Here is an 8023-nt window from a genome sequence, read left to right on the forward strand (position 1 = left end):
CAGCGGTCCCTCCAGCTGCATAAGGAGGCTAGACTAGGGCAGAGAAGGGTCTTGGGGGGAAGGGGAGAAGCAACAGGAACCCACAACAGTAAAGCCTCCAGGCACAAGGTGATGGAGCCTGGAGTGGGGTTGTGGCACTGGGGATAGAGAGAAGTGGGCAGATGCCAGAAGTGCCTAGAAGGTGGACCTGACAGGGTTAGAAGCTGTCAAGAATGGTGAAAGGTCCAAGAGGTACCCTACTTGCCAGCTAACTGATCAACCTGCTGGAGTGTCTCGGATGCTAGTGGAAGGCACGAGACTCCTGGGTCAGAAAGGACGGACAAAGCATCCCTCACAGCACTGGCAGTAATAAACCAGACTGTAAGTATTTGCCTTGGTTCTTTGAGTCCCAGATCCCACAGGGTGACATGAAATGGGGCACATGGTACCTGCACACCAAGGGGGTGTATTATGGAAAAGAAACCCTGAATTTAGGGAACCCAAATCTTTTATGAAGGGCAGTAGGCAAGTCTGCCTTTTGCTCCTGAGAGAGACATGATCGTGCTGGACCATGCCTGGGCTTTGCATGAGAAGTTGAGTATTCCAAGGTTGCTCCAGGCATCTTGGAAAAGATCACTCAGAGCAAAAAGCAATCAATTCCTGTGCGGAAACACGGGAGACCCATGGGGAACTGTTTCCCAACAGAGGACTGAGGGAAGACAAGTAAAGCGAGGCAGGGGTCAAGGATACCTCATTTGCTTGGAAACCCCAGCCCTTGCTTGTGTCCCCAGATTCCATGTTGGGAGCGGCTGCTGGTTTAGTCTGTAGCTCCCCATTTGTTTGGAATCCTTCCTCAGATTCCACATTGGGACCTGCTGTGACCACTGAAGTTCCTCATTTGTTTGGAATCAGTCTGTCATCTTCATTTGTTGAGGTCTGCTGGTTCAGTGCTTTTTCCCAGAGTTCTGTGGGAATTGTTGGTGGTTACCAGCTGGCATCGGTCTGGGTCAAGTAAAGGCTGTTGCTAACAGAGCTCTCAGAAGCCAAGAAGTTGCAAAATTGGTACAAACACTGGAGACACCAAATTGGCTAGGAAGAGACGTAGCTAACATCAGTGGAAACTGCTTCCACTCAAGATGCTGAATCGAGATTTCATACTTTAACTCAGCATAAAACTCTCTCTCCTTCCCTTTCTTTCCTGTATGCTGGCATTGGCCCAGAAAGATAAAGCCATCACCCATATCTCCCAGGCCATTGCTAGGAGGGTAACCTCTGGAATTTAGAACAACTTCTTACTTCAGGCTAGAAGATTCTCACCCCATATGCACTAAGAACCTGACTGACCTCTGACTTAGCAGTAAATACTATGAGAGTTATGATCAGAAACCTCTCCTTAACTCTTGAAACATTGCAGATTCTGTTGCTAAGACACTAGCTACTTAGCAAAGATCCTTAGACTCTCTGGCCAAAGTTGTTCCTGATAACAGGATGGCCTTTCAGCTGAGTTGTTCTGTGGCCAACACCACCTGCTGTGCTTAGACTTAACACTTCTGGGGAAGCTGAAAGCCAGTTACATAAGATACTGAACAAACCCTTTGGGTTAAAAAGGTGACTCCTTCAATGGGGTCTTTCTTCGACTTAATTTGATATTCATTGGTTTGGGTCTTAGGGACCCATAGCTCCCAAATACAGTCTAAACATTGGGAATTATCTTGCTTAGAATTATAATAATATCCCTTGTGCTCTGCATTCTCTCAAAAGCTTTAGACGTGTGTTCACAGCCATTAATCACCAGGTAAATATCCCTAAGACTGGACCTCAAAAAAGGAACAAAGAGAATGAATGACAAAAAAATTGTAAGCCTGGAGTGGTGACCTGTGAGTACCACACAGATTCAGCAAAAAAGCAGCATCAAAAAAGCTGGGAGAAGGGGGAGGGTATAGCTCAGTGGTAGAGTGCTTGCTTAGCATGTATGAGGTCCTGGGTTCAATCCCCAGTGCCTCCATTAAAAAAAAAAAACAAAACTAATTATCTCTCACCTCCAAAAACAAACAAACAAACAAAAACAAACCAAAAAGAAAATGCAAAAAAGCTGGGAGAACTAGAGAGCAGTAGGTGAGTGGTGCTAATGCCCTAAATTTTGATCTCATCTTTCAGTTAAGCTGGGATCAAAAGGGGAAAATTGTCAAAAATAAACAAGCCCAAAATGGAGTCACTTGTGCTAAGCCCCACCAAGACTTAATACCTAACCTAACTGCGATTTCAGCCTCTCTCAGGAGTGGGGTTTTAAAACAGTCTGAAGTAAGCTGCCTAAGACCCACTGAGAGAAGAGAAGATGAACCTGCCTGAAATAATCCACTGTCATAACTTCCTTGTCCCACCCTCCTGCCTATAAAAGCTTTCCATTTTTTGCATCTCCTTGGATCTCACCTTTTTACTTGCTGGATGGGATGCTGCCCAATTCATGAATTATTAAATAAAGCCAATTAGATCTTCAAAATTATTCAATTGGATTTTGTTTGTTTTTTTTAAGTCCCAGCACTGCCATATCTAGAATTTTACTGTCACTAAGGCTGAGTTGATCATCCTTAACCTCATATTGACCAAACTCCCTGGACCATGCGGTCTGGGCAGGAGCTGGAGTGGTAGAGACCTCACTCTGTCCCATTGCCCCTGGAGCCACCCCTCAGGGTACCTCTCAAGCCCCATTAGGATGCCAGGCCCAGGTCTCAGTCTCAGCTCCAGTCAGCTGTCCCCTACCTGGACAAGAACCCTCATCTTGGTCCCCCAGATAGATTATAGCAAGGCCTATCTGTGGTTCTGTGGCTGCAGAACCACAGGAGGGAGGAACACAGATGGCTGGAAATCTAGTAACAAGAGGTCAGCCTCCCCTGGAGTGTGAAACTTCCCCCAAATCTAGTTCAGGAACAGCAGCCCCAGCCATGCAGTCCCACTGGCCAGAGTCACCCCATCGCCTTCCCTCCTGACCTTCATGTCAAGCCATCTCTGAAGACTGTGACCATGAATTTTGTTCACTACTGTGCCCCATGCCTAGAACAGTGCTGGGTGCAGAGCAGGGGCTCTGTAAATATTTTAATTAATAAATTGATTAATAATGAAGTAATTGAAATCATAATTGAATTAATAAATGAATGAATGAGCAATGGCCTCAGAGACCCCACCTGCCAGTCTGGACATCAGGGCAGCAGAAGTTGCTGGAGAAGGAGCCCCTCAACTTGGATCCTTCAGCAGGGAGCCCTCCATCCCTTTCCCTTTGCTACTCAACATCTTGGTTTACCACCACCCATGCACTATTGTGCTAGGTGTTCTTGGGCAATATGTCCCCTCCCTAACAGGAAGGACCAGGTGGGATAACCCAATTATCAGCAGCCGCTGCCTTGCCTAACGCCACGGGACGCCATTCCCTAGTCCCTGCCCCTCTCCTAAGAGATTCCTCAAAACGTGCGCTCCCTTAAGGGTGCATGACGGCGGCGCGACCGCACGGGGGCAGCAGACACCGGGGCCGCGGGGCCCCGCGCACCTGAGAGCGCTAAGCGAACTGATGGGAAGTTTTCGGTTGCTGTTTTTGTCCCTTCTCAGCCTGCGACAGCAGCTTGGCGTCACCCAGTGGAGTTCGCCCTGTATAGGTCCAGTCCTGCCAGTGTTGCTAGAGGCGAAGCCACCGAGAAAAGTTTAGGACCAATATTCTCCTTTCTTTCTCGTTCCAATGTTAAAACTTCACTTTATTTCAAATTTCCATTTATTTTTTTCCCAGAAGCATACAAAAATAATAAATATGCCTTCAAACTTACTAGAACTTACATTTTTTTCTTTCTAATGATGGCTTTATAGAAGCCACCTAAATGCAAAAACCATGAAAAAACTGATGAAAGCTGAGGAACCTGTCCTGTTTAAGGGGAATGGTTTTATAGTGGGACAGACTTAGAACTGAACTGACCTCTGCCGCTTAATCACAAGTCAATGGTCCCACCCCAAGTTTCTTCATCTGTAAAGCTGGAATGTAGTTTGTATAGAGAATGTGCCAGGTGAGGTCGTGGAGAAGAGTTGGTGAAAAATGCTTTGAGCAGTACCAGGTCATACACTAACGCTGTGGGTTAGTGGGTGAGTGAAGTCAGCATCTACAGATGAGAAGGAATTTAAAAAAAAAAACAAAGAGGGGGAGGGAAATAGCTCAGTGGTAGAGTGCATGCATGCATGGGTTCAATCCCCAGTACCTTCATTAAAAATAAATAAATAAACCTAATTACCTCCCCCTCCTCCTACAAAAAATAAAAACTTTCTTAAAGACAAAAAAAGACCTAAATAATAAAGGGCTATCTATCCCATGTTTGTATAATGGAAGGCTCAAAACTGTTCAGTTGTCAATTCTGCCCAAACTGATCTATGCAGATTTAATGCAATCCTAATAAAAACCTCAGACACTGACATGCTGATGCTAAAATTAATTTTTAAAAAATAATAAAGGGGGTTATAGCTCGGTGGTAGAGTATGAGCTCCTGGGTTCAATGCCCAGTACCTCGACTAAAAAAAATTAAAAATAAAAAAAGGTACAAGTTAGACAAAACTGCTTTAAAATATGTGCAAATTTCTAAAAAGAAGTCACCCTAGGTGGCACAAATTTTACTACTTCATAATCCAGTATGTGGAATTATTCATTGCAACCAAACGACTTTGAGGCAATTCACTTAAGCCCAAGACTGGGCACAATTCCAAACATAGAAATACAAACAGAACAAAAATTCCCCAAAAAACATGGCTGTAGGAAAAAGGGTCATAGCTATCTTAAAATTCAAAAAAATTTTTCATATATAAATGAATGAAACTGCTTTTAAAAGTGTTCTTTTAAAGAGTATAAAGTTGCCAAACTATCCCATTTTTCGAAAACATTACCCACCCACCCCAAAAATAAAATTTTGGACAAATGAGAAAAAAAAGCATAAATGCCTGAACATATTGCAAAGTCACACCTGTGAGGTACAAAAATCAACAGACGAAAAAACAACAATAGGAAACATAACAGTCACCAATTCACGTATTGACCAGTGTGTTCTGAACGCTGTGTTTAATGCTCTTGTTTTCTGCCAGATGACCCAGACCTCTCTCTCTCTGGGATCTTCTCCCCTCAACCGCCCCACCCATCCTCAGCTATGCCTTCTCTACTTGCTCCTTGTGTCCTAAAGAAAATGTTCCTCCATCCATCAAAGAACATTTAAGTTGTTTCCTTATCTTGGCAACTGTGGATAAGGCTGCAATGAACGTGGGGGTGCAGATCCCTCTTCACACTCCTGATTTCAATCCCTTTGGCTAAATACCCAGAAGTGGGACTGCTGGATCCTAAGGTAGTTCTATTTTTAATTTTTTGAGGAACCTCCATTCTGTTTTCCATAATGGCTGTACTCATTTACATTCCCACGTGAGAGATGAGGCAGCATGGATGGAGCTGGAAGACATTATGCTAAGTGAAATAAGCAAGATGGCCGGAAGAAAAATACCGCATGACCTCGCTTATCTGTGAAATCTACAAAAGCTGAACTCTTAGAAACAGAAAGCAGAATGCCAGTGCCCAGAGACTGGAGTTGTGGGAAACAGGATGATATTGGTCAAAGGGTACAAAGTTTCAGTTATATAAGATGAATAAGATATAAAGAGCTAATGTAGGGGAGAGGATATAAGCTCAGTGGTAGAACGCATGCCTAGTACGCACAAGGTCCTGGGTTCAATCCCCAGTACCTCGTTAAAATAAAGTACCATTAAAAATAAATCAATAAATAAACCTAATTACCTCCCCTCCAAGAGGCAGAAAAAGAGCTCCTGTACAGCATGGGGATGACAGCTAACAATACTGCATTGTATACTTGAAATTTACTAAGAGGATAGGTTTTACTAAATCTTCTCAATGCATACACAAATGCCTGACTACGTAGAGGGGACAGAGATGTTAGTGGCTGGATTGTGGTGATCATTTCACAGTGTATACATGTACCAAAATGTCTAGTGGTACACCTTAAATGTATACAGTTCTTGTTAAAAGGAAAAAAATGTTCCTCAATGCCCCTTCCTTTGACCATTTAAAGCATGTTGTTGAAAGAAGTCTTGCAGCCACCTTACCACCGCCATCAGCCACCAGCCATATAGCTTCTGCCCCTGTCTCCGCACTGCCACTGCCACTGCCACTACCCTGGTCCAAGTCACTGATAAACTCCTTGTTGCTGAATCTGGTGTAAAGACGGCAGGAGCAAAGCCAAACGGTAGTGACAGCCTGGAAGAAATGTTTGCAACCCAGGAAACAGTCCAAGAACCAGTAGCCAGAATATACAGCATATCTACAGAACGCCTACCAACTAATGAGATAAAAATCAAATGACTCAGTGGAACACGCTGGCAAAGGCAATTCACAGAAAAGAAAAACCAGAGCCAATGAATGTATGAAAAGGAGCTCAGCTTCCTCAGTAATCGAGGGATATGCAAATTAAAACCACAGTGAGATACCATCTCATGCTCATTTGGAAAAACAGAAAAAGTCTGACAATTACAGCATGTGGATGAGCCTACAGGTCAGCCAGAGCATCAGACACAGCCCAACCCCTGACCCAGCAGTTCTGTGTTGGTTTTCAGACTCTGGGAGCACCCGCGGTAAGAAGTACAAAGTGGCCCATTACTCAGACATGTGAGACTGAAACACGAAGTTAACAAAACAGTAATTACCTTTATTACCCTTACTGCGAGTGACGTGCGCCTTTATTTTCTACTTGTTCTGTTTCACAACCGAGTGAATTGTTTTCACTACCCTCAATGGGTTGCAAACCCCAGTCTGAAAAGTGTTCTTTCCAGAAGCATTCACCTGTGAATGAAAAAACATATGCAAGACTACGTGTGGCAGCATTTTGTCCATCAATAGGGAAATGAATAAATAAACTGGGTGTATCTGTCTCAGGGATGATTAAGCAGTGGTTAAAATGAATGAGATCTGTCTGCATTGACATGGACAGCTTTCAAAATCACAGTGTTACCTAAAAAGGAAAAGTGACAGAGTAATAGCTGTGAAATGACAGCGTTTATATCTTTTTTTTTTCAAGCCCATTAAGCAACATTATATGTTGTTCTGGACACATATACAAGGAAAATGTCTTTAAAAAACAAGAACTAGAAAGTCCCTGCCCATTCATGATGGTAGCTGGTTCCCTGGGGCAGCAGATGGAGGAGGGAGAAAGTCAGAGGGAACGTCAGCTTCACATGTAACACTTTCTTCTTTTTCTATTTTTAAGCCATAATGACAAAATTCTAACACTTGTTTATTATAGGTGGTAGATACCTGAAGGTTGCAAACAAGCCAGTCAAGCAAAGATCTGAAAGAAGAGTGATCCAGGCACCATCACCTCCCCCCACAAAAAACAAAAAACAAACCCCCAAAAGGCAGTGCAAAGGCCCTGAGGTACCATGGCCTGTTCCAGGATCAGGAGTGAGGAGGAGAGAGGTTAAGAATTAGGTTGTTAAGGAATTGGATTTTAGATTTTAAGCAGCAGAGTTAACTCATCAAACCTACACTATAAAAATATCATTCTAGTTGGGCATGTTTTATTAACAATTGAAATTGAGTGATAAACACATATGGTTATTGTGTGTGCTTGACATTTCCCATAAGAAGTTTACAAATAATAATATGACCTCTGGTTACTGTGAGGAAAACGGGCTGGGTGTCAGGACAACTGGGGAGGCAGGGAGGGTATCTCGGAGGCTGCCATAGGGATCTGGTCGCGGGGGGGCGGGGGGGGGGAATGTGGGTGGGACCAGAGTAGCAAGGGTGGAGCAGAGAAGCCATGGGATTTGCCCAAGGACATAACGTGGGAGGAGACAAAAATGGTTTGGGCTGAGCCCCTGGACACTTGGTGGTTCAGGCAGCTGTGGAGACAGGAGGGGGTTTGGGAGTGGGGAGAAAGCTGGGCTTGGGCAAGTCGCCAGGGAGAGGCCCGGGGCCTCCAAGGGGAGATGTCAGGGGCACAAGTCCAGAGTTCAGGGAGGAGTC

Source organism: Vicugna pacos, chromosome 18, assembly GCF_048564905.1.
Source record: "Vicugna pacos chromosome 18, VicPac4, whole genome shotgun sequence".
Taxonomy (NCBI): domain Eukaryota; kingdom Metazoa; phylum Chordata; class Mammalia; order Artiodactyla; family Camelidae; genus Vicugna; species Vicugna pacos.